At 49.9% G+C, this 27,246-nt stretch overlaps 1 protein-coding gene across 3 annotated transcripts in view; it reads right to left on the bottom strand.

The window, feature by feature from the left end:
- Fxyd6 (FXYD domain containing ion transport regulator 6) overlaps positions 1 to 21,183 on the bottom strand; it is a 31,385-nt gene extending 10,202 nt beyond the window's left edge. For 2 of the 3 annotated variants that reach the window (XM_076846359.1, XM_076846360.1), the window contains exon 1: positions 20,869 to 20,953. The gene's annotated coding sequence lies outside the window, so the exon portion shown is untranslated. Of the gene's footprint in view, positions 1 to 20,868 lie in introns of all 3 variants that reach the window. The other variant, XM_076846362.2, reaches the window with a different exon arrangement.
- Positions 21,184 to 27,246: the final 6,063 nt, after the last annotated feature.

Raw genomic sequence — 27,246 nt, 5'->3', positions numbered from 1 at the left:
TTATTATCCAAAGTGGCTGAGTTTGGGGGTAATTTGTTATGGAGCAGTAGATAATCAATGTAACATATTTACTAAATGATTTGTTGGCCATTCTTTCTGAATCTCAACCATCCTCCAAACTATTTTCCTTATTTCTAAAGATCATCTTTTAGAATCTTCTTTAAAAAAGACTATTTGTTGAAAAAGCCTTTTTTTTTTCTGCATCTAGAAATGTTTTCATTTCACCTCTGGGGTGGACAGACCTTAAGGGGATCCGAACCTGCTAACATCCAACCGTTGTGTGAACTACCCCTCTTAAATGCACACAGGAGAGGCAACTTGCTTCTCACAACAGGATATGGCAAAGGGGATGGGAAACCACTCAAATGGTGGCATTGTGTTCCACAAGACTGGACCTTAGCAACTGGAGCCAGAGAAGGTTCTCCCTTGTTAGTTTGAAAAAGTAAGCTGTCATGTGTGAGGGGCCTCTGGAGAGGAGCACACTGCAAGGAATTGTGGGATGTCCCTAGCAGCTGTGAGCAGCCCTGGGCCAACAGTCAGCAAGAAAAGAGGGACCTCTGTCCTCTGCCGCAGAGAGATGAATTCAGTCAGCCACCTGCAGGAGGCTGGAAGCAGAGCTTTCCCCAGTCAGTCCCTGCATTGAGCAACCCCAGCCAACACCAAGACTGCAGCTCAGTGGACTTTGGAGCAGAGAAGCCAGCTAAGCTGTCCTGAACTTCCAAACAAAGAAACCATGTGATAATAAATGTGATGTTTTAAGCTTCTAAATGTGGAGCAATTTGTTATGCAGCAATAGAAAACAAATGCACTTCTAGCCCTGAAAGACAGTTTGGCCATGTACGTGATTCCCAAAAAAAGAAAAAAAAAAGAAATCTTTTTTTGCTCTGCACTTTGTAGATGATATTCCATTGCTTCCTGGTTTTCATTATCACTGTTGAGAAGTCTGCTGTTCATTCTCATTCCTTTATAATCATTCTATCTTTGTCCTGCCTCATTTTAATTTCTTGTCATATTTGTGATGTTCTGGGTTTCACTAAAGTCTAAATGTTGACTCATTTCTATATTGTCTGTGTGTTCCCTGTTCCTGGAGTCATCCTTTTCACAACTAGTTAAAAAACAAAACAAAACACCTCTCAACTCTCAATCATTGTCCCTTGAGCTACTACCTCTCCTCCGTTCTATTTTCTGACACAATAATTAGGACTATGGGAGTGCAGAGCGGTTTGGTGGTTGGCTGGAGTAGCATCATTCTTCTGCTGGGGGGCTATGATCTTCACTGGGCAGCAGCTCGCCACACTGGGCAGAGGAGCAGCTTAAGATTTTGGCATTGGGTAAGAGAAAATGACCTGAACAGACCACTGGTAAGTCCCCTGGTGGTAAACCCACCTCCTACACACATACACTGCAAACAGCTGGCCCCCAAGGCTGCCAGGAAAAGCACTTCCTCTACCTGAGGGTGAAGAAACCTCAAGGCTACAGGCCCAGGACCGTGTCATTGTTTCCAGAAATGAACCAATTTTCTCATCCATGTTGCCTTTCCAGAGGCTGGTAAGAGGGGTCCTCCAGGATTTCAAAACCAACGGGAAGCTTCAGAGTGCAGCTACTGGTGCCCTTTGGGAGGCTACCAAAGCAGACCTGGTGGGCCTATTTGAAGATACTAATGTGTGTGCCATCCACACTGAAAGTACCACCATGCCCAAAGACATCCAGTTGGCTCACCAGATAACAGGAGAGAGAGCTTAGGTAAAGGCCTTATGACATCCATCTTTCACTCAGGATGAACACAAAAAGTGACTTTTCACAGACCTCAGTGACGTGAGCTCTGCTGCTCCCGGAGTGACAAGTTGCTAACGGGCAGAATGTGGTCTTTCTTCTTCTCATGACCCATGCTTTTGTTTGTTAATGACCTGTTGGGTAGCTATTAAGGTACTAGAATTGATAAATGTATACAGGGTCCTTCAGCAATAAATAACTTGGAAAAAATGGAAATGTGCTTACACATTCTCGTTCTATTTTCTATATTACTTAACAGGGCTTTCAGTTTTCGCTTCTTGGCTTCTCTGTTACGTGCTGAGTAGCTGTTTCAGATTTGTTTTCCATTTTTGTTTCTCCTTTTAACTGTTGAATCTGCTGTTTAATTTATCCATCTCATTTTCTGCTTCGGTGATCACATTCTTTACGTCTAAATGTCCTATTTGGTTCTTTTAAAGTTGTTTGGTCATTTGGTTAGTCTTTGTGGCCTATACATTTTTACGATCTCATTTTTTTTATTTCTTTCAACATTTCCTACATATTTTATATCCTATATCTGATAATTCCAAAATCTTAAATTCTTGGGGGTCTAAATCACTGTTATTTCTCTGCCTTTCAAAGAGTGACGTCTTGTTGTTTCTTTCTGTGCTTAGTAATCTTTGATTTTGAACTCATGGTTGTTAGATTTTAATCTATGGGAAACCAATAGCTTTAAAATGAGATGTTTTGCTTTTTTGTGAACACTAAGAGTGGCAGATACCAACCTGAGACCATTTATCCCCTCTCAAAGGTCCTGGGCTTAATGTAGCAATCTCAGGTGTGGCTTCCCAACCTTGCTGGGCCCAGTGACTATTAGTCTCCAGAGAGCAATTGTGTCAATTAGCATTCATTCCAACAGCAAAAGTGCTTCAATTCTGTTTGCACTTCACATACTTCAGTGTTAGTTTTATAATACAGGTTTTTAGTTCTTTGGTTTTGGTTTAGTTTTTGACCTTTCAGATAGTTTAGTACATGGAGAGGTGACTGATGACTGGATATTTCCTTTCCTTCTCGTTCTGTAGTAACAAACCTGAGATCAATTGTTTTATAGTGGAAAGTTCCTTCAATGATTCAGGCAATCTTTGTCCTAAATACATTTTTCAAAGTATGACATAAAATAAGTTTTGTGCATCTGTTATGAATAAAAAATCAATGTCTATTTCTATTTCTTTCCTTCAAAAAATTTATTTTTGGTTAAGTTACTGCTACTTCCCAGACCAAATCCCATCTTAAATTACAAATTTAAATTACATCAGTTCTATGTTCAGTCAGTGGGGAGAATGGACCCTGGACCTAGAGAATGGAACTACACAGTAGAATCCCTCCAATCCCAGGAGGCTTGGCATGACTGTTGCATTTGAAGTACCATCGGGAAGGACACATGGGCTGCGCCTCCCAGCTCTAGCTAGCACAGGGATCATTAGTCAGGTAGGATCAATCCTCCTCCTGGAGTAGAAAAGGCACATGTCAAGGAGTCCAGGCAACCTGGCAGCTCAGGCCCCCAAATTCACCTCCACAGAAGCTCAGGTCCAAGTCAATCCCACAGTCACTGAATTCCCGGAAGGGGGTACATAGGTGAAGGAGATTCAGTCTTAGCTTCCAAAGTAAGGCAGGGTTTGGCAGCCAGGGGCTCTCTGACCCATCAGCAAATGTGAGGAGAGTTTCCTGAGAGATTGAAGCCACTTGCAGTTAAAGTCGGGGGGACAGGGGGAAGGGAAGCAGGGAGTATAACTAGGAACCTGGGAGGCTTCCATTGGGGAGCTGACATTTCCATTTAATCTTGAGAGCAGCCTAGGATTTTGATAGAGGCAGAGAGGGGAAGTGGAAAGAAGTGATGACGAATAGTACTCAGGTCAAGTTGAGTTCAAGTTGAACCTCAAGGCACATCACTGCCTAAAGGGGCTTCCCCAGAGGGCTCTTCAGCAGGAGAGGGCTTCACCCCTGGTGAGGTCTACATGGCACAGGAGGGGGCTGAGGCAGCAGCCCACCAAGTGTTTGCCATTTCTAGTAAGAGACCCTTACAAGTCAGTGACCCGGCTTGAGTGAAGCACGGCAGATGGTTTGGAGAGACTCCTGATAAGATGGCTGGAATCAGACAGTGGAGAATCACCCAGGCCAAGCTAACGAGTGAAGACCTGTCTTTGTGCTCGGAAGAAAACATTTCTGATGAAGTCACAGTGTGCTGAAAGAAACAGTCACAGATGTGAACTGTGACCGATGCTCTACTCCAAGCTGCTGCAGGGGCTTGGGCTACACCAGTCACCCACCAGCACAGGTCTCCTCTGGGTGCCTCTTGGCCCCAAACCCATTTTGAAAAATCTCATCAGTGATACAGCTGGCATTGGCCCAGAGTGGCATGGTCAAGTACATCCACAGAGCCTCTGAGGGAACACAGAGTGCCTTTGTCTCACTGCTGAAGCAAGAAACTCTATCTCAGCTTCCCCTCCCTCCCTCCCCAGCAGGCCCCTTCAGCCCTCCGCACCCACCCCAGCTCCCACACATTCCTTTCTCCCTTCTTCCAGGGAGGAAGCTGGGCAGTGGGTGGGGAGGTTAAGAGGTGATGGAAGTGACATCATTTCCAGGCCATAGAGTTCAAGGATATGGAAGAGGGGGGTGGAAAAGCAAGGCAGAATTGAGTGGAGCTGGGAGAGGGGGTTCAGGAACATTCCATGAGTTTCCATGGGCATGTTAGGGCAAGGGCCTCCTTGTTTTAAGGCCCTGGGCCCTGCCTAGGGCCCTCAGGACCTGACTGGCTGGGAAAGGAGAGCTGAGAAGCCGTCACTGCGGGAGCAGGGGACTCCAGGCCTCCTCACTCTCCTGTTCTCTACTTCAACTCCTAGACCATGGGGACCATGCTCTTGTTTGGAAAATGGACTGTTTCCTCTGCAGCATACTATGAGAAAAGATTTGGTCTGCACTCATGTCTCTTCCTCCACGTCCTCATGCATCTGCTCTGGGAAACAGCTGACACCTCGGGCGCAGCAACGCTTCCACGTTAATTCCCCTCTCCCAGCATCCTGCTGTTTGCTGCACGTGTGGGAGACGGCAATCAGAAGAGCTTCTCCGGCGATTATCTTTCCATACTGAGTCATGTAATTTCACTTAATTGCTGGGTAAACGTGGCTCGGAAAGAGAAGCCCCTGGTGGATGATATATCAACATGCTATATTATTTCTGATTCCACGCAACAGTGAGGTAGATCAGAATACCTGATTCTATTGTGAAAATAACTCAGAAACAACCTCCCTGAAAAAAGCAAAGGCTCTAAATTACAGTGAAACTTCATTATCCCACCCTCATGGCTCCCCCCACCTGGCTCCCCTGGGTCCCAAAGCCTCACTTGCACTCCCTTCCTTCTGGCCTGCTTGGCCTCCTGCAGCTCAGCCCATGGACAACAGGTCCTGGGATCACTGTGGCCTGGGTCCTCGAGGGATGCCCCAAAGAGAGAAGGAAGGGCCCACTTCAGAGAGTGCGCACCCAAAGGGACCCTTTTATGGTCACAGAATGCCTGGGCCCCACAGCTTAGGCTAGCCGGGTATATGGCTTGTCCTGTGATGTCTCTGCATCTTTGCAACAAAGACACTGTTAAAAGAAGATCTGACTGTGTATAAATAGAACAGAACCAAGATGTGAGGTTTACCAGAGAGAGAGAGAAGGTACTTGATTTATCCAGCCAGTTAGGGGCACGGCCTGCCTCAGAGCACTCGCCCCCAGTCCTGTCTGCTGCTTTGATGTGTTGAGGTCTGGAGGCGGCAGACCAGGGCTGGAGAGCAGCAGGGGAAGGCCCAGCAACGCCAGAGGTTACCCAGGAACCGGGTTAGAAGACACGGCCCTGCAGGAATGAGTGTGGCCAGGGCAAAGAGTGACAGGAAAGAAACAAACCACAGGCTCCTCTGACTGGAAGGTGACCTTGGATTAGAGATGCAAGGGGGCAGAGTGGCCTTGGGGCAGGGAGAGATGGCATCCGGCTAGAAGGCAGGGCCCCAGCTCCTCCGCTCCCTCACCCAGGAAGCCAGGCTGGGGAGGCTTAAAAGCCCCTGGGTCAGCTCCCTTGTCTCTGAAAAATCTTGCTTAACACAAAATGAAACCAGCCTCCCCCTGTCCTTCCCAAACAGTGAGACTTCCTAATGTCTTAGGAACAGACTCCGCCTCCCTGCCAGTACATCTGGCCAGTCCCTCTGCCTCAGCTCTTAGTCCTGGGCTGCTCTGTTGGCACCCACTGGCCTCACGCTGTTCCCATCCACGCTACAGAACAGTCACCTGCAGAGAGCTCACCCACGCCCTGTGGCTGGGATTACAGCAAAGGCCTTTTCCCATCATCCATTCGCTCCCCTGTGTGACAGACTTACCATCACTGAACCCATTTTCCAGGGAAATAAACTGAGGCAGCAAAAGCAAATGAGTGCTGAGTTCCAGACTTTAACCTTGCTCTGCCTGCCTCCCTGTCGGAGGAGGGAGGGTGGTCCGCAGTTATAAGCATACAGCCAGCCTGCCAGTCCCCAGATCAACAGGGGAGGGCTCCCACCCGTTCAGTGGTGAAGCATCACCATGGGCCACCTGCACTATGGCTCTTTCAAGGACCCACTTCCCCCCAGTAGTTTCCATGTGGCCCTTGCTCCTACCCTGGTCCAGCAGGAGGAGGGCGCACGACTCAGGGCCGGAGGGAGTCAGAGAGCTCTGTAAAGTCAGCCACAGGAAAGGGCTCCTATCTCTGGGTGAATGCCCACCAGCCAAGCCCAGAGCCTCTCCAGACCCTGAGCACAGGCTTACGTCCCCTCCTGGATGGGCAGCTTTAACTCAGGAGGGTGAGTTTTCTGAACAGACCACACTGTGCGGCTGACTCAGCTGGTCCATTCTCTCATCCACTTCCCAAGGCCATTATGAAGGTCAAGTGAGCTGACCCAGGTGAAGGTACTTTGTAAACTGTAAAGCACTGTGACCACAATACCCATTTATGAGGGCTCTCATCGTGCCAAGTGCTGTTCTAAGTGGTCTACTTATGTCCACTCCTGCAGTCCTTACAGTAGCCCCAGATCACTATCATGATTATTCCCACTGGACAGATGGGCGAACTGACTCCAGTAAAGGTCAGTCACTTTCCTAAAGTCCCGGAGCTGGAAAGTAGCAGAAACCAGATTCCAACTCAAGAGCCCTGGCCCCAGAGTCCCTGCTCTGAATCACTCCTGCCTCTCTGCCGTGCAGTGGTTTTGTGGCCTCAGCAAGTTGGTTGACCTTTCTGAGCCTTTGCTTCTGCAAATGTGAGCTATACTAATGTGCTTCTCATGGCCTGTGAGGGTTACGTGGGGAGGCCTTGTGGTTGCAGTTATTGCCTGTCCATCACCCCTGTCTGGTGGCCAGCATCTCCTGCTGGAAGGGAGCCTGCTCCCGCCCTCCACCCCAAACCCAGGTCTGCTGCAGGCTGCCACCTGCATGCCTTCCCGGTAGCTCAAAGGAGTGGGTGAGAGACTTCAGTGTCCCCATGTGGGGTTGTGACGCTGGAACCTAGGAAGGAAGGGTCAAAGCAGCCAAGCTAAGAAATGCCACTGCAGAGGGTCTATGCGTGGACCCGCCCCCAGCAGTAGCAGATGAGAGCTGCCCAGGAGGGACAGGGAGAGGGTCCTCTGGCACCTGCCCTTCCTGCAGAGTGGCTCTGTGAACTGCTAGCCCCTGCCTTGCCTCAATGAGTTCGTCCCTGCCACTTGTAACAAAGAGAAACAAGGGGTGGAAAGAACCGAGTTCAGAGGCCAGAGAAAGGCCCAGTTCCCTCCTGGCCCTCCTTGCCTTTCCTGTAACCATGGGGAGGTTCCAGTGTCCTGAACCAACACAGAGGACAGAGCAGGCCTCAGCCCATGGCCCATGCAGGCTCCTGTGACCACTGCCTTCTCCTGCTGCAAGATCAACAGCCCACATGATCCGGGGCCACACGCAGGTGGCATCGGGAGAGTGGTGCGACTAACTGGGAGAGGCAGGGAACAGCGACACTGGTCAAGAACTAGGGGAGTCCCCTCAAGGACATGCAGAAGCAAAACAGCAAAACAAAACAAAATGGAGAGGGTGTGATATACAGCGAAGTAGGAAATCCCAGAGGAAGAGAAACTGAAAGGTGGAGAGGCCAGAGAGAAGTGGGAGAGGGACAGGCAGAGGGGACAGAGGCTGGAGGCGGAACAGAGGCTGAAACGGAGCCAGAGAGCGGGAAGGACACCGGGGAGGAGCAGGAGGACGGACACCATGGGGACAAAAGAACATCTGCTTGAGAGGCTGTGCTGTGTCCTCCTGCCACGTCCTTGCTGGGCCTCCACACCCTCAGCTGCCCGCGTGCTTCCACGGAGCCCCTAAGCTCACTAGTCACACTGACAACTCAAAGAGCAGGAAAAGGTAAACGCACCAAGGTGGAGTATGCAAAGGAAAGTCAACGGACCACTGCTGCTCCCGGGAGAAAACACCCCACCCTGTTCCCCAGCTATGGGGCAGCTGCCCAGTGGAAGGCACAGTGTCTCCACTGGACACTGGCTAGCAGCCCACTGTGCCCCAGCCTGAGGCTCTGCCCTTGAGGTCCTCCAGCACCCCTCTGGCCAGCATGTTGAGTTTCCTTCCTTCCCTTCAAGGAGAGGCCAGTGCCTCCCACAAGGGGCCCTGCAGTGTGTCCAGGAGGGCTGTGGCCCTGAGGTGCAGGCAAGGCTGAGTGTGCTTCTGTAAAACCACAGGTTGCTCCTAAGGTGGACCAGGCCCTCCTTTCTCCTGGAGTCCAGGAGGTCAGGGCAAGATGGATCAGGAAAGGGACTCTTGTCCCTCACCCCTGGACCCGCCAGTATACCTGTGGCTGTCAGGAAAAAGGGAGCAACCATGGTTTGCATGATTCCTTCTCTACCTAGCTCCTGGCACGGCCTACCTTGGCTGAAGATGGTGGTGGTGGTGGTGATGGTGGTGATCGTGATGATGGTGGTGGTGATGGTGATGGTGGTGATGGTGGTGGTGATGGTAATGGTGGTGATCGTGATGATGGTGGTAGTGATGGTGGTGGTGATGGTGGTGGTGATGGTGGTGGTGATGGTAGTGGTAGTGGTGGTGGTGGTGATGGTGGTGGTAGTATGAAACACCAAACATACAATTAACATTCTATCTGCCAAAGAACTCCACAGCATTAGCTCAAAGAAACACCACAACTTTGTGTGATGTTGGTTATCATGGCCGTTTTATAGGCTAGAAAAATGAAAGACTCTGGTTTGCTTTTGCCCAAGGCCCTAGAACATAGCTGGAATTGTCATCTACTTGTTTTGATTCCAAATGCTGTGCACTTTCTGCTCTTCCTTGTGGCCTCCCTGGTAAGTGTGACAATGCACAGGATTAAAGAAAATGAAATGGTGGTCCTAATTTATTCCTAGAATGCAAGGATGGTTCAACACACAAAAATCAATATCATCAAAAAGAATAAAATACTTAGAAATTAACTAAGAAGGTGAAAACTTGCACAATGAAAACTATAAAATATTTCTACAAGAAATGAAAAATACAACAAATGAATGCAAAGATATGCCATGTTCGTGGACTGGAAGACTTAGAATTGTTAAGATGCAATACTAGGGGGCTGGGGATGTGGCTCAAGCGGTAGCGCGCTCGCCTGTCATGCGTGCGGCCCGGGTTCGATCCTCAGCACCACATACAAAGATGTTGTGTCCGCCAAAAACTAAAAAAAAAATAAATAAATAAATAATAAAATTCTCTCTCTCTCTCTCTCTCTCTCTCTCTCTCAAAAAAAAAAAAATGCAATACTACCCCATATGATCTGTAGATTTAATATAACATCAATCAAAATCCCAATAGATCACACATGAAACTCAAGTGTTAGTGCAAAAATGTAGAGAAACTGGAACCACTGTGCACTACTGATAGCAACATAAGATGGCACAGCCACTATAGAAAACAGTATGATGGCTCCTCAAGATATTTGTTTTTAAATAAACTTTTAAATTTCCACATTCAAGCACATACTGAAAAGGACTGAAAACAAAGTCTCAAAATGCTATTTGTACATTCAGGTTCATAGCAGCATTATTAGTTAAAGCACAGAACAACCCAAGTGTTCAACCAAGGATGAATGATGTGGTAACAAAATGTAGTATTTAAATAAAAGGAATATTATTCAGCCTTAAGAAAAAAAGGAAATTCTGACATATGTTAAAATATGGATGAGCTTGGAGGAAATTATGCTTAGTAAAATAAGCCAGTCACAGTAAACATCACATGATTCCACTTATATGACACATTTAAGAGTAGTCAGAATTATAGAAATGGAAAGCAGCATGGTGCTTCTCAGGGCCTTAGGGAAGGGAGGATAGGGAGTTGTTCTTCATGGATCTGTATAAGGAGAGTTCTGGAGATGGATGGTGGTGACGTTTGCAGAGCAATATGAGTGTACTTAATGCCACCAAAATGTATACTTAAAAATGGGTAAGACAGCACATTTTATGTTGTGTATTTTACCACAATAAAAAAAAAAAGTTAGAGGACTGGGGTTGTGGCTCAGTGGTAGAGTACTTGCCTCGCATGTGTGGGACCCTGGGTTCAATCCTCAGCACCATATAAATAAATAAAATAAAATAATAATAAGAGGTTTCATGTCCATCTACAACTAAATTACTGAGAAAACAAAGTGACTATAACTGATGAGGAGGGGAGATGCTGAGCCTGACTCACGACCAAGCCGGGCTCATTTGATGGGAATGTTCTTGCTGGGGCCAGGGTAGAAGAGCCTGGGGTAAGAATGACCCCAAACATAGTTTTTAAAAAATCTTCAGCATGCACAATGCCTTTTTAAATGTTCGTTTCTCATTTTCTTGCCCAATTCTGCTCTGCTAACTGTGGCTGATGTTGGGCTAAGGCTGAGGCCCTGGAGCCTCCGAGGAGGAGGGAGGCCTGCCTATCTGCCAGCCTTGCTGGATCCCAGCTGTTCAGTTCTGACCCATCACTCCCAGCACAGGCTTTCTCCCTCCTCAGCTCTCTGCCTGTCTCACAGCAGCTGCTGGGCGCCCTGTTGCTCTCTGCCCAGCTGGTATGAGTGCAACCATGCTGGAGCTGGACGATGGCCCAGGCCAGTTGTAGGTGATCCTGTCCACAGGGCTCGGCTCCCAGAGAATGCCAACAACTCGGAGCCCAGCAACCGGCAACCTTTCTCCCGTGGGCCAGCTAGAATGTGAGCATGGAGAACTGAAATAAAGGCCCCCCTTACTCCAAAATGCCTCTTTCCCCAGGACGGCCTCCAAAGAGAACCTTCTTTAAAAGAGAAGAACTCCCAGTTCTAACAGCCATGTATATCTTAGCCAGAGTTATTTAATCAGCTTGATTTCCATGCACCTGAGATTTGGCTATATTTAAATGGAAATTTTTGTGTAGAAAGGGAGAGTGAATTGAAACAAGGTGTGCGTTTGGAAAGAATGGAAGTCTTCTCTTTCCCTGATGGCCTTCTGTTTTCCAGGCACTTTGCTTTTCACTGAGGCTACTACACAATCAGCAAGACAGGCACAGTCCCTGCCTGGTAGAGCTTCGGGTCTGACCAGGGTCTCAGGACCTGCCTTTCCCTTGGGGCTCCATGCTGAGCCCCCTACCTCCTGCAACATCTCTAGTCTGGCCTTGTCTTCTGTGGCTGCCCTCTGCTGGCCAGGAGCTTGCCTCCCACTGCAGTAGCTGGGAGCATCTTTAACTCCTCCCTCCTCTCTGTCCTGGACGATGATCACTGGGGGACCAATCTTCCAATCACCTGCAAACTCAAAAGCACTTAGTGGTACCTTCAGTGTTTTATTTACTTTTTAAAACTCCAGACCTTTCTTTACTGGCATGCAAAAAACCCTCTGAGCCTGTTCATTTTCTACCGTCCAGTAATTTCTCCCATTTACTTTCAGCTAAGGGCAGCTACTTCCCATGCTCTGCCCTGACTGCATCTATTTTCATGCCTTTGTACATTTTGTTCCCTCTACTCAGAAGGCCCTTCCCTTTCCTGTTGACTCTAGTTCTCAACTCTGGCTACACCTTAGGATCACATGGAGAGCTTTAAGAAGGAAAGAAAAGAAAAACAAAAACAAAGGAAAGATATCTGGGAATCAACTAAGCTCTGTTAAATTCTAAATTCAGGGACATGTGACCAAGGCATCAGTAACTTTTAAGAATCTCCCTCGCTAATTCTAACATGCAGCCAAAATTGAGAAATGCTCCCTCCGTCCAACCACCAAGACAGCCTGGAGACACCTGGAGACTCTTCTTCAGAGCACCTGCGACCTGTCGGTTACACTGACCTGGCACACAGCACACTCTGGTTTCACACTCTCTTTAACAAGGTTCTAGCTGGAAGGTCTCTGATCTACTCCACGACTTGCAAGACCTGAGACAGTGAGGGCAGCCAGAGACAGCTGATCGACAGACTGATGTGTTTGTCTTAGGAGCAGAAAGAGCCCAGCTCCAATCGCCAGGTACAGGAAGCATGCTGCTTGAGGGCCGTGGAAGGATGGAAACCATGTGACTGATCTCAACATCAACAGTGACAAATGACACCGACAGTGTTTACTCTTGACATGACGTGATGACAACAGCTCTTTACCTCTGTGATCTTCCCTTCCCAAACCCACACTTTGTCTAATCATGAGGAAAACATCAGATGAGTCTCAATAGAGAGACATCCCATAATACGCCTGACTGTTGCTCCTGAGAATTGTCAGTTAGCTGGGCATGATGGTGCATACCTGTAATCCTAGCAACGTAGTAGGCTGAGGCCCGAGAATGGCAAGTTCAAGGCCAGCCTTGGCAACTTAGTGAGGTCCTGTCTCAATGTAAAAAACAAAGGGCTCAATGGAAGAGCATCCCTAGGTTCAATTCCCAGTACCCACCCCCTCAAAAGAAAGAATTACCACAGTCATCAAAAACTAGGAAGGTCTTACGGTGCTGCACATTTGTAATCGCAGTGGCTCTGGAGGTTGAGACAGGAGGATCATGAGTTCAAAGCCAGCCCAGCAACGGCGAGGTGCTAAGCATCTCAGTGAGACCCTGTCTCTAAATAAAATACAAAATAGGGCTGGGGATGTGGCTCAGGGACCAACTGCCCTTGAATTCAATCCCTGGTATTTCCCACCCCACCCCCACCCCCACCCCCCGCCCCTGCAAAAACAAAACAAACAAACAAACAAAAACTAGGAAGGTCTTAAGAAACCATCACAGCCAAAAGGAGTCTAAAACGACCTGAAGACTAAATGTAACACGGTGACCTGGGTGGAATCCTAGAACAGAAAGGGCACATTCAGGTAAAAACTAAGGAAATTAGAAGAAAGTGTCAACATGTATGTAGTTAATAATCATGTATCAATGGTGGCTCACTGACTGTAGTAACAGTAAGGTAAGCAGAACTGTATCTGGGGGAGAATATCAAACTCTGCACCATCTGCCCAAGCATTCTGTAAATCTGAAACCATTCTAAAAAAAAATAAAGGCTATTCATGGAACAATAATAAAATTCTTATTCAGTTAGAAAACAAAAACAGATCTCCATTTGCATCCCTTCCTTCCCACACCAGCTCATCTTCCTGGCACGGTGTCCAGGGCTTCTGTAAGGGGCTGGGCGTCTCCAGTTCACAGCCAGAGTCAAGAGCCAGCCAAGGCTTTTAAAGCTGCCTCTTAAAACAAGTGCTTTGGGTCTGGACCAGAGGCCACGGATGGATCTGCGGCCTCCAGAGGAAAATGCAACCTGTTTCCTCAACCTGATTTAAAATGCCCATCAGATAAACAATTAAACATCAATTATTCTATTTAATAGCTTAGCTTGAAATGATCATCTCCCCCCACACACACACAAAGTTCCGGGAGGAGCTGAGAAGGAGAGAGAATTCAACAAGAGAACTCAATGTATGGGGAGGGGAGAGGAGAGCAAGGGGCAGGGATAATCCAAGAGGCCTGGGGCACTCCGTGGCTGCAGACACTAGGCCCCAAATTCCCTGTGCTGCCCAGAGGCAGCTGGACACAGCCTGGGCACAGGGTATGGTACCCCCACCACAAAGCATTGATGCTGGCATCACCTGGGGCCCTTCCACCTATTCACAGGGCCTTCAGGCCTGGCAGGGCCCCTGAGCAGCCCGGTGGCTGAGATTCTGCCCTACCATCCCTCGTTCATGGAAGAGAGGTGCCCATAATGTACGGGAACTAGAGCTGTGCCCTCAGGTTCCCAAGGCTCCAAGCTGTCGCTCTCCAGCCCGACCTAATCCTATCTGAACCCAGACAAAAGCCCGTCAGGCTGTAGAGAGCGAGGGGCAGAGGAGACTTGGGCTGCTTTTGGTTTGCTGGGTGGTTTGTTCGTTTTTGCTGTACTGGGGATTGAACCCAGGGGTGCCCCACCACTGAGCTACATCCCCAGCCCTTTTTATTTTGAGATAGGGTCTCAGTTGCCCAGGCTGGCCTCAAACTTGCCATCCTCCTGTCTCAGCCTCACTAGTCACTGGAGACTTGTTAACTTTAACCCAGAGGCACCTTTGTCTTTAACATGGAGTTACTTTCAGGGAAGAAAACTTGGTTGGAAGAAGGGAATTAAAAGGAAGCAAAGAACTGACCTTGAAGAGAAATAAGACTTCTTCCTAAAAAAGGAAACAATTCATAAATGCCAAACCCAGGCCTGATATCCAGAAGTCTCCCCGGGAAGACCCTGAGCTGGCCCACCAGGAGGGGGCATGGTATCTTGTTGTCACCTCACTGTCGCTGTGGACCATGACAATCTTCACAGTGCCATCCCAGCCATTACCTGTGGACCTCTCGTATCAGCCCTGGGAAGCTGAACATGGAACAGAACTGTGCTGCCAACTCAGGCTCAGGCCAACGACCAAGCGCCCAGAGTAAGCCAGCCAGTTGGGCACAGGCTTTCCTCTCCCAGCACAAGGTCAGGTACCCATCCCAAGGGGACGTCAGTGCAGTCCCAGAGAGCCTCCACTGTAGGAGGTAGTGAACAGCGGTAGTAGGTCCTCTGGTGAACAGGTGTGACCCAGGCAGGTCAGAAATAGGATCATGTCCTCCACACACCTGATGACCAGGGTCCATTCTAGAGAGGCAGTCCTGGCTGCAGCAATAAAAAATCTGGAGCAGCAGCTCAGGCCGGGGTCTTGGAGCAGGCCCACACTACCTGCCCACAGCCAGACCTCAGCACCTAGGGGCTCATCCAGCTGCCTCCACTCTCTATGTCCACCCCTTTGGGAGCCCAGCTCTCTGTCCACCCCTTTGGGAGCCCAGCTCAGGTCTGCATATTTCCGCCTACTGAGCCCTTTGCATACATTCCACATTATCTCTTGGGGATGGGAGTGGTAGGAAAATGATCCAATGGGATACCTGGAAATTTGCCTTATCTCTGGGTGGGGGAGGGGGATGTCAGTCTGTTTCAGAAAACACATTGTCCCTTCTCTTCCCACCTGGGCCCCTCATTCCCTGGATTTCCACAAAGCCAACTCCTACACCTCTTCCAGGTACTGCTATTGCTTGTGTGTGTGTGTGTGTCTCCTCATCAAAGTATAAACTCCTTGGGACCAGAAACACATTCCAGGCATTCCCGGATGCCCAGCACTTGAGCATAATGGCTGCTCAATAAATGTTGATGAATGAGAAATACATGGATGCTTCAGCTCATTCTCTCTTAAAATCATAATCCAATCTGAGGTCGGAACAACCTAGGCATCTATGGCATTTTTCATGCATTTATGGCACTTTGGGCTTTAAGCAACACCCAACCCAACCTCATATCATCATTTCTGCCATCTGGGCCTCTGTCAGATCCCAAAATCAATGATAAATCAGTTTTCCTCTGTTGACCTCAGCCCTTAAGTATCTCCCAGAACCTAAATGGGGTCAAATCTTAGTTTTTGGACTCTACTAAAGGAACCGGGCATTCTGGGACAATGACCAGGAAGACAGAAATGAATGGCTTAGGAACAGGTTCTGTGCTCCAAGGTAACAAAGCAAGGGAGACAGTCCAAAGGGGCAAGTGGGTGCCACACCTAGAGAACAAGGACTCTTCCTACTTATGCTCAATTCACATGGGCTCCCTGGGCTTTCTCCATGGCTGCATGGGGAGAACAAACAGACCTCACCTCTGAAGAGGCGAGTGGAATAGAGGGAGGAGTGTGTCGGGGTTTTTCTTTTTTCTTTTCTTTTTTGGTACCAGGGATTGAACCCAGGGGTGCTTAACCACTGAGCCATGTCCAGTCCCTAACCCTTTTTCAAATTTCATTTACAGACAGGGTCTCACTGAGTTGCTTTAGGGCCCCCACTATGTTGCTGAGGCTGGCTTTGAACTCCTGATCCTCCTGCCTCAGCCTCCAGAATAGCTGGGATTATAGATGTGTACGACCACACCCAGCAAGGGGTGTGTCTTTAAGTGTCTGGCAAGTAGCAGACACCATGGGCCTCACGGTGTAGAGCCTTGGGGACATGTGTTTTTATTGGGAATTAGAGTTACCTGACCAAATGGGCACTTGGAAGGAGCCTTGAAGGATGATATAGCAATAATGATGTCATTCTAATTATAATACGATAGTCACTATCATTCCCGTTTTTGTTTTAAGTTATATTTACTGCATGTTTACCATGTGCTAACACTTTACAGAGCTCACCCCACTCAATCCTCACACTCATTTGACAGGTATGGAAATGGGACTTAGAAAAGTTAAGAAAACTAGATAGCATCAGAATCTGGATCAGAACCCAAGCTTGTGCATCCACCAAGGCTGCCACCCTGCTCCACAGGCAGGAGTGAGGGCACGTTCCAGCAGGGCTTCAGATGAGTACCCAGAAAAGGCACCTGGAGAGGTGGCTGTAGCCAGGTTACAGAAGCCTGAGGGCAGTGTCAGCACGTGTCCTAATTAACTGCAGGGGAGCGCCCCTGGGAGGTTGGACACAACTGGACCTGTGCTGTAGGATCGGCAGCTAAAATGGACTGGATTCGGCTGAGAGGGTGGAAGAGGCCATTTCAAGAGCCCAGTGAGAGATTACAGCTGCAGAGGTGAGAAGGTGCATGACCTGCCTACTGCACCTGCCTCTCAGGTGTGGACGATGATGTATGTGTGAGGAAGGGACGGGCCCACAAGTGTGAGTGAGAGTGAGCGAGCCTGAGGGCCCCTCCTGGGGAGGAAGAGGGCTGTGGGGGCCCTTCTGGGCAGGCGGTGGGTGGAGGGAGGTAAGGGGATCCGACCCGAGCAGGATGACTCTGGTGAATGAGAAGCCATCATTCCACATCTTCACTGGGTCCTGAGATGCCCAGGGGCCTGGCACATCAATTAAGTCAATGAACATTTGTTGAATGAGTGAATTGAGACCTTGGCCTCTGGTCTCTCAACCGAGGCCTGGCTTTGCCCTTTAGCAGTGTAGAGGTCACTGTCACTCCATCTAGACTCCCCCCATCTTATCTGTGGTTCTCTCCAGCAGGTATTCTAAGTCTGGGCGGCAGCATTCCTACAGCCCCAGCCTGATCCTTGGGGGCCTCAGCCTCATTCCTGGGCCTCCTTCTCCCCCACACATTTTAACAAAAGTGTTTCTGTGTGGCATCCAAGCTGGCTGCATATTTCCCAGGTCAGAGACTCCCCCACCTCCATTTCAGAGCACAGCAGATGCTGCCAAATGAGTTCCATGGTTGTCTCAGCCCGAGACATCCTGCTTCTCATCAGGGACAGAAAGTCAGCATCGTGTCCCTGAACAGGACCTCCTGTAGCAAACTCTCCAGCCCACCAAAAGCTCATCCTACAGAGGACTTCACAGACCTACAAACTGATGGCCCTCAGTCTGGTGCAGACCTACCAAATGATGGCCCTGGGTCTGGTCCTGTCCACAGGACAGCCTCTAAAGACTCTCCCCAATTCCATGTGTATCCTGGCAGAACAGACCAGGCAGACCCGGGTCCAGGAGAGGCCAGCTCCCACCACCCAAGAGAGGAAAAACTGGTTTCAGCTCCTGGATTGCCTGCCCACTGGATGAAAAAGGATCTATTTCCAGAGTAGCCAGAGCCCAACTCCCTTTCAGGCACAACCTTGTATTGCAAAGTAATGAGTACAATTTAGTGAGAAAAGAGATCGCTTTCAAGATTGTAAAATCCACATAAATTTAGAGGAAGGCTGGCTTGAAAATCATGACTCTAAACCCCTATTGGCAGATGTGGAAACAGAGGTCTAAAATCTAGGAAGCATTCAGTTGCTTGAGAGCAGTGTAAATCATTTTTTAGATTTCACCAGAAGCCCAGTTTGCATATGAGGACATTTGTGGGATAAATGCATTGGCCCCTGGGAAGCCCAGTTACTATGGAGCAGGGCTAGAACCAGGCCTTCCAGATGCAGGCTCTCTACCTGCAGGGTGCTGTGCTTTCCTGGAGGTTTGCTTCCTCCAGGGCACTGCTGCAGAAGCCCACCTGTGATCTGTCAGACAGTGAGTCAGGAGGACTGGCCTAGGGGCTACCTGGCACTGCCTGCCATGCAGATGGCAGCCACTAAGTCCAATGGGAAGTCATGGGGATCTAGGTGGGCTGACTCTCCTAAAGCTGTGGGGAAATCCCAGGGACTAACAAACAGCTCCTTCCTCCCTCTCTTTGCCTCACCCTCCAGCTTCACCTTCCAAGAAAACATACTGGAACAGGCTTCTCTATTGTCCCCTGCCTACTAGAGGACCCTCACTTCTGAAGGATCATTCCAATCTCCAAAAGATTGATAGTAGCTGAGAAAAGAAGGCAAGAGATTCAAGTCAGGTGGTGTGGGATCCAAAATCTTGGCTGAGAAGTCAGAAAGCCATAGGTCCTGGTGGCCGTGTGATCTCTGAGCCTCAGTTTCCCTAACTATGCCCTGAGTGGATGCTCTCTCAAGGCTCCTTCTGCCTCTGAGAAATCAGATTCTGAGGCCATAAACTGTGTCTCTCTCCTTGCCATGTCCCCAGCAGTTAACCCATAGTAGACACTTAAAATAATCCATCAAATGATTTAATGAAATGGGTTCCCCATCAGTCAAGGGAGGAAATCCTTCCTTCAGGCATCTACCATCTGATGACCATAGAAGTATAAGTGTTGAAAGAGCCCTGGCCGTCTAGGAGACTTTGCAAATCCACCTCCTCTCCTAGATGCACAGATGGGGCTGAAGGAGCCAAGCAGGAAGCAGGAAAATGTTACTGGGGAGGGAGCAGGGAGTGGCCTGCACACCAGCAGGAGCCAGCAAGGGCCCTCACTTCCACTCTCTAGGCTCCTCTCCCTCCACCGTCTGACTTCCCTCTCCTCCTGGCCTCTTCTTCCTTCCCTCCCCTCCTGCCCTCCAGCATCATAACAGCCTTCCCCTCCCTCACAGAGGCTCCTCCAGCCAGGGAGACGCCTGAGCCTCAGCTTTCTCAGGATTAGTGCAGGGAGAACACAACATGGACTGATTTAAATTCTGGTCTGTGCTCAGCTTCTAGAGTCTGGCACCTAGAAGAGGGGCCCCTCTTCTGAAGGAACCTAGAAGTGCCTTTCTTCCACCTTCTTCTGTAGAGTCCCAGGGAGATGTTAGGGTTTCTCTTCTGGGGTGTCACATCTTTCCCCTCAAACCTCCCTGTCTTCTCTTCCTTATCTCAGCCCAGCCTGGGACCTATTTTAAAGAATGAGAGTATGAGTGTATGTGTGTGTGCGTGTGTGTATGTGTGCTGGGGAAGCAATGGTATATGTTACTGATGGGATGTGTGTGTTAACACAAGTGGGAAGGTAGGGGGGAGTAAGTGGTGTGCATGGAGCGTATTTGGTGTGTATGTGGTGCACACATAGTATGTTATAGGTGCATGTGGCCTGAGTATGAGAATGTGAATGGCATGTGTGTAGTGTGTGTGAGTGGTGATAGTATGTGTGTAGTGCGGTGTATATGTACATGTGTAAAGATGCTTGCAATGGGTATTGTGTGTGAGGGGATTAGGGTGGGTAAGGGGGCATGCCAGTTTGGAGTGGGAGCCATATAACCAGGAGACCCTCTCTACAGAAGCCAAGGATAACCAGTATCTAGGCAACGGTGAGGGGGGAGGGGAGGCAATGTGGAGGTGAGGAATGGGCAGGAAAAGGAGGGAGGCTGAGAATTGGAGTTTCCATGGCAACTACCAGGCAGGTCACGTGCAAAAGGCCAAGTTGCAAAACAGACATACACAATATGAGGGCAGCTGGCCCCCTGACTGGGGGTCCTTTCATAGAGGGCCTGGGATGCCCACTGATCCATCTGCAAACCTGGAAATCCGGGCCTAGCCAGGGCACAAAGCCAAGGAAACAAAGGAAGTGGAGAGAGAGGCCACATTGGTGCCAACGAGCTTCCAGCACCCACATCCCCCCAGGTCTTGAGGTTGGCGGGCACCTGAACAGGCCCGGTTCCAATCAGGCTGCTCTGCCACTTGTAAGAGTCTGAGCAGGCAGGAAGACCCAGGCTACCCGTCCAACTCTACATGAAAGCCCAGGGCGACACAAAGAGGGCGGCTCTGCCAGGGCCAGCCTTGCTGGGGAAAGGTGGGGATGGGGGGTCTGGGCCCCCTGGAAAAGAAAACAGAATTGGGTAGAACAGAATAAGAAAAAAAGTGATGCAACCATTCTCATGAATTCCCGCGCCCTGGAACCCCATACACCTTCTCTACCACCGCAATCTCCCAGCCCACATCCCACCCCTGGGCACCAAACCAGCAAGTTCCATTTTGTGTCACTGAGTGTCCACACTCACATCCTGCCACACTCCCCGTCCTCATCCCCATGCTCCACGCAAGGGTCATGGGCTTCCAGTAACAAAGGAAAAGTCCCCCTGAATAGAGGGTGGGAGCAGTTCTGGCCCCCAGCACTGGGCAGCCACGACCCAGCCTCCAGCATCGCCCCACCGCCACAGCCTGCCTCCTCCCGGGGGCCCTGCGTCTTTCGACGCCCACCTCCTTGTTTACATCCCCGAAGCCCTTTCGGCTGCCCAGGCGGGGACGCGGGGGGACGCACACACCCACGGAAACAAACAAGACCCCGCACCCGCGGCGCTCGGGCTCCGTCCCACCCGCGCCTCTTCCCCCTCGCAAGCAGGAGCCGACTTCGCCCACTCCCCAGCCGCTCACCTGCACAGCTGCTCCCCTCCAGCAGATCCCGGGAGGACGTGCGGAGTCCCGAGGAGCTGGGAGTGGCGGCTGGGGGCAGGGCGGTGGGCGCGGCCTGCGCTGCTTTCCCGCCTCCCGGCTCCGGAGAGTTGGGGCGGGCGGCGGGGCGCGGCGGGCGCGGGGGTGATGGGCGGGGGCTCGCTCGGCCGGCTCCTGGGGGCCGCAGTCCGGTGGCTTCTGGGTAGCGTCCACGCGCCGACCCCTCTCCCCCAGCCCGGGGAGATTTCTTCCCCAGGGCCGTCAAGCTCGGAGAAGCAACAGGAGCGCCGCCGAGGAGGCGCGCCAAGGCCAGGGCGGATTTGCCGTCAGCTGTTGCATTCCGGTTTTCCTCTGGTGAATGTGGGAAGGGAGCCAGACAAACACCATGACAGAGTTGGTGTGTCTCTGAAATAGTAAACTCAGGGGGACAGAGACATAAGAGAAAATAGCCCAGCATCAGACACAGCAACCCACGTTAATTGAGTGTTTGGCAATTAAGGGGAACAGGCGCCAACGGCATGAATGACTGCCGCGTAGGCACACAAACCGTTGTGGCTGAGAGTCATTTTCAGGTAGGGCCCTGGGAGCGGGGTCCTCACCTCATCCAGAGATTTGCTTCCCAGAACCTCCTTTTTCAAGTTCCCCCAACCCTGACCCTGCCGGGAGGTGATACAAATTACTCCTCCCAACCCCATTCCCAAGACCATCTTTGAATATGAAGATTTGCTTCCCAGCTCTGGAGCCTTATTTGGAACATGACCTTGAGCATGCTCTGCACTAACCTCTGGAGTCTCCGTTTCCTCACATGGGAAAACAGCCATAAGAATACTGAACCCCTCGGGAGTGGGTTAACTTGTACTCCCAATAACCCTGACCCTGCTGTACCTGCCTTGTCCTCTATACACTGAGGACTTTGTTACAATTGTCCTTTTCCCTTGCTTTAGGCGGGAAAGATGCAACTGCATCACTTTCTAGGCCCACGGCCATGGACCAGGAGATCCATTCTTTCATATGCCCTTGAATTCTGCCTTTTGCAAACCTCTCTATTGTTTTTTGGAGCAGCTGCTGGCCAGGCCACATCAAGCCCAGGCTTCGTGAACCTGTTGGGAAAGGAAAGGCCAATGGGTTAGAACTCCAGAGCTGAGCCACTTTTGGTTCAGCACTTTTCTTACCAGAGAATTCCAAAGTGATCAGCCAAGTTCCTTCCCAGGTCCCCCTGCCTGACACTGCGGACAGCCTAGACTACAGAGGGACAGCAAGAGTTAAAAATCTTCACGAGGAATGGAGATGGCTAGACTCAAAGAGTGTTTCCATACAGGTGTTCCAGCCAGGTGTACTGCTGGGAGAACATGCAGACTTATCCTTGATGGCAGGGGAGAGGGAGTCCTGTCTTCTTCTAGGGAAAAGAAACACATTTATCCTACCCCCACCTCCGTGAAGGACATGGGCAAGGGTTAAAATAGGTCCCCAGCTGCTCTATTCTTTCAACATATTTATGGATGGGAGGCTCAATCCTCACTGAGCCCTGGGTCAAACTATGGGGATGACACCGGGAAAGAAAAGGAAGGGAAGGGAGAGGAAGGGGAGGGGAAGGGAGGGAAGATCCCTTGTAGCAAGGGCAAGATAGATGTTTACCAAATGGTTCTATGAATAAGTGGGCAATTAGTACATGGTTTGGGCCCTGAAATTTGGAGCTTTTGAGAAGCAGGCTGAAGGACAGGAGGCGTTAAAGGTGAAAGGATCAGGAATTGGAGTATCAGATAGGGTTGGGAAATGATTCCCATAGTAGAATAAAACAACATTTGCAAAGGCCCTGAGTCAGGAGGAATATACTGTGACCAGACCCTTCAAAGTAGTCCTTGAGCAAAGGAAACAGGCTGGGGTAGGAAGCAGATGCCAGGCTGTGCAGTTCCTGGTGGTGCCAGCTTTTAACACTGAGCAATGGGAAGCCACTGAGGACATCAAGAAAATTATTAGGAGAAAGAATTGAGAAGAGACTTTTCAAGATGCTCCTGGGAGACCCTGCAGTGGAGTTCAGGAGACCATGGTAAGAACGCTGCTAACATGAACCTGAGAAGTGGGCTCCATCCTAACTGAGGAACCCTACTTCTCTAGATGCCCAAGGAGCAGTGAGAGAGCTGCAGTAAAGCTGAACAGCCATGATGGAAATTGGGTGAGAAGGAACAGAAACCATTCCTGAACACTCCGTGCCCTCCCAACTGCAGAATGGGAGCCATGGGAAAGACAGCATGGGCTGGGGAGGACAGCACAGCTGCGGAATGGGTGAGGGACTGCCCATGCTCGAAAGCTTATATTGAGCTCCAGGACTTGTGGCCCAGCAGCTAACCCTCATCTGGAGAGCACTTGCCCCGTTCCTTGTACTGTGGCAGTCAGTACCCAGGTCAGTCAGTACCCATGGACAGGGTGTGGAGGGCTCGCAGGAGACACTCAAGGGGAGCCATCAGGAGTCTCACCCTTGCTAGCAGGGTAAACACAGGAAGCTATCAGGGCGCGGTTTTATCCTGGGGTGAAAGTTGCATCACGGAAGTGGATTCTGTCCACCATCTGCTGCTTTGAGGCCATTCACAGCGCCATGATTGCTGAGGCTGGAATGCACAGTGGCCCCCCAGGCCAGGCAACTCAGTGCTGAGATGTCACCCCCTACGACAGAACTGTTTTCTGTTCCTTGGCTGGAAGAGCTCTACTCATTCCACACCACTCCTGAATCCCAGAGCCCTTCTTCCCTCCTGGCCTTTCTTTCTCAAACTCCTCCAGCTTCTCCCTCAAGCAGCTGCATAGGGCCCTTTGTCCCTTTACGCAGTTTCTGGGCAATGTGATCCATAGGCTTGATGATCTCCCAGCATCCAGCCGTGTCCTTTCACCCCATGCAGGATCTATAATCCTGTGTGTGCCAGGCAGCTTTCCGTCACTGGAACACATACCTTGAAAAACATGAAATTATAAACAGAAAAAGGTTATTTGGGCTCAAGGTTTTGGAGGTTTCAGTCCATGGTCTGAAGCCCATTGCTTTGGGCCTTGCAGCATATAATGGGGAGAATGAGGTGGAGGAAAGCTGCCTGCCTCGTGGCAACCAAGAATCAAAAGAGAGGAAAAGGGAGGTCTGGGTTCCCGCTATCCCCTTTGAGGTCACACCCCCAGTGACTTAAGTACTTCCCACAAGGACACATCTCTCAAAGCTTCTGCCAGCTCCCAACAGTGCCATAGGCTGTACTGGGAACACCTTGGCCTTTGAGAGACATACCAGACCAAACCATAGCACCATGCCTGTGGGTGCTGCCCTCCTGGGTCTTCCTTGACTTCATAAATAGCTCTGCCCCCATCCTGTTCCTCCTCTAGAAAAATGCACGTCATCTCCATGCCTCTGCCCCGTGCTTTCTCTTGGCTGCTTGCTCTTCCTTGTCCACTGTTCCTATTGCAGGTCAGACGTCCATGCCACCAGCTTCCTGCCGAGGGGCTCTGCTTCAAGTCCCACCTCCGCCTCTGTCAACTCCTGTTTGGTCATTCTGCTCCGCATAGTGCAAACATGATTCAAACCTGTTTCTTGCAAGTTTAAAGTGCAAATTCTGAACACGACATCAGTCTTTAAAATGCAACATGCACCTGCCTTTCCTGCTTCACTTGCCAACCCTATCTGTGCCCTACTTCCCCCTCCGTCACCCAGTGACCCCAGTCCTTGTAATTGCTGTGCCCTACACAAGAGAACCGCACATCATTATCCAAATGCCTGGCTTGCCTTCCTGCCTCGAACCTTTGCTCATATTGTTTCCTCTGCTTGAAACATCCTCTTCCTTCGTCTCTGCTTGAAAAATGCTTCCTAACCTACAGAGGTGAATTCAAATTTTACCGTGTTGGAATTAAAGCCACCTTGTCCCTGCTCTCATTAACAGCACTGAATTTCTATAACTATAATAGCACATATCACGACCTGAACTTTCCCATGCTGGATGGTGTTTGCTGCTCTAACAGAACTGGAACCTCTTGATCAATCCTGGCATCTTACTCCATTATAGGCCCAGGGTCTCCCGGGGTGATCCCCGCACAACTTGTAGAATTTAAGTGAATCGTGGCTCTTGACCTAAAAGTCCCTGCATAATCAGGTTTCTGCCAACCTCTCCACATTCATTTTAGATAACTTCTTCCTGGCTTTCTCTCCAGCCAGCAACCTCCCAGCTTAACCATTGATCATAACCGAAGGCTGTCAGGGGGACTTCAGAACTGGCTCCCTGAGCACCGTACCATGGGCGTAGGCCATATGCCTGTGAGATGTGCTAGCTTTGCTCTCTTCCCAGGATGAAGGGATGTGGCGGTGGGTGCTACTGAGGCCACAGGCAGAGGAGAGATGGGTGGTAAGTCTCACAGGCTCTGATCATTCCCAGATGAAGGCCTTCTCCTGGGTGGTGAGTCCTGGAAGCCCGCAGAGGAGAACAGGCAACTCTGACGTGGACGGGACCTCTCTGTGAGTAGAGTGCAGGGACTGGAGACAGGTGCTGCTGGTTCTCCAGCCTGTTCCCTGCTCTTCTTTTCCCCATCAGAACTTTTTCTAACCAAGCAGTGATGTGCTCAGTGTAAACTGCCCACTTCCCCAGACTCCTTTGCCACTACTGGTGTCCATAAGACTCAGTTCCAGCCAAGGAGATGGAATTACACTGGTAACAATTCCAGAAAAGACAGTGTGGTATGTATGCCTTATGCCTTTACCCTTTGTTCCTCCTCCTCCTCTTCATCTTCCTGTTATGATTAGGGTGTACAGTTGGGGTCCAAGTCTCTGGTGTCCCCAACAAAGAATTGAGCAAGACATACAGAAATAACAGGCAAAGTACAGAGTTGTTGAAGGTGAAGGTGGAAGTAAGGTAGTGGGGAGTAGTGGGCCAAGCAAGAGAGGGGCTCAAGGTCTCAAAGTTAAAAATCAGTGGCTTATACGCTGAGCTGTGTGGCATTCTCTTCCCTCTGTGGACCAGACGGACGACCTTACCCCATTTGCTCTTCATGGTCACCTTGTGATACCTCGTTAGAGTAGTGTCCAGTTCTACCCCATTGGTTACTTTAGAACACCTAATTAGATACTGTCCAGTTTACCGCCATTGGTTATTTTACCATACCTAACCTGTGCGGGAGTTACCATGGGTGGTAAGTTCTCAGTGGCAGGAGTTGTCATGGTAATGAGACCTTTCGTAAGCAGGGACACGGTGATTCATCTTCCTGTCTTGTTCTTGTACCCTGCCTTCGCCATCATGGAGTCTTGAACTCCTACCTAACAGTCCTTTGTTTTTGTTTTGTTTTTTTTTGTCAGAAACATCCCTGGAGGTTGCGCAGCCATTTTGTAAACATGAAGAAAAGAAATCATCAAGCAAGGTTGTTAGGGCAAGAATCATGAAAGAGCCACAAGGGACACGTGAATAGCTTCCCCCAGTCTTGTGTGAGGGATCTCAACTCCTAATATGTAAAGCTACTGGGGCTGGTTTTCTGCCCCATGCCACCAACACAGTCCTTACTGACACAAGTGGAGCGGAGCCACTGGCAGGACTGCCTTTCATTGCAAGGAAGCCGAAATTTAGCCCAAGTCTCTCCTAGCAGACCTCTACCTGTCACCTCGAGTCCCACACACCTGACACACTGCACATTGGAAACACAAATCCACACGCTATTTCCCTGCCTAGAAGGTCCTGCACAGCCCCTTTCTTAGGGTACCTTTACATCAGGGAATTGATCTGGGGGAGTCTGCCAAAGCAGTCAGAGTGGGAGGAGTCTAAAACCCGCAGCCTCCCCATGGGGAAGCTGGAACATGTAGGAAAACAGCATCATTTAAGACTTGTCAAAGCTTGGACAAGATCTGTTTGTGAGTGAAACCCCCCGCCCCCAACCCCACTGGTTAAGGAAACCAACTGCTGCCTGATTAACTTAAACTTGTCTTGTAGGTGTGAAATGCCACCTCGAGGTGCCGATCTCTAATTACGAACATGCATCTTTCAGAGCAACTGGTTATTCAAACAGTGCGTGAACACTCCTCCCCCAAGCCTTTCTAATGTGCAGATCTGCACCCATTTATCTTTTCCTGTTGAATGCAAACGAGAGAAACTTGAGCAATGTTGCCCTTTGGAGATAATGACGTTGGAAATTCATGACATAATGGCTCCCTAGACGAGACCAGAATACTTCTTGTTTCTGCTTTCCCAAGCGCAGAGAAACTGACAGCCTGTTAGCAAACGCAGGTGCCTGGATTTCACCCCCCTCCCCTTTCCCTGAATGCCCACAGCCAGTGATCATGGGGAGAGGCACCTGTTTATCATCGTATACCTTCTTCCGACCCACTGGATGCAGGCTCAGAATAGAGGCAGAGCT

Source organism: Callospermophilus lateralis, chromosome 2 (assembly GCF_048772815.1).
Source record: "Callospermophilus lateralis isolate mCalLat2 chromosome 2, mCalLat2.hap1, whole genome shotgun sequence".
In the NCBI taxonomy this organism is placed as follows: Eukaryota; Metazoa; Chordata; class Mammalia; order Rodentia; family Sciuridae; genus Callospermophilus; species Callospermophilus lateralis.
This window is presented reverse-complemented; position numbering and strand designations above follow the sequence as displayed.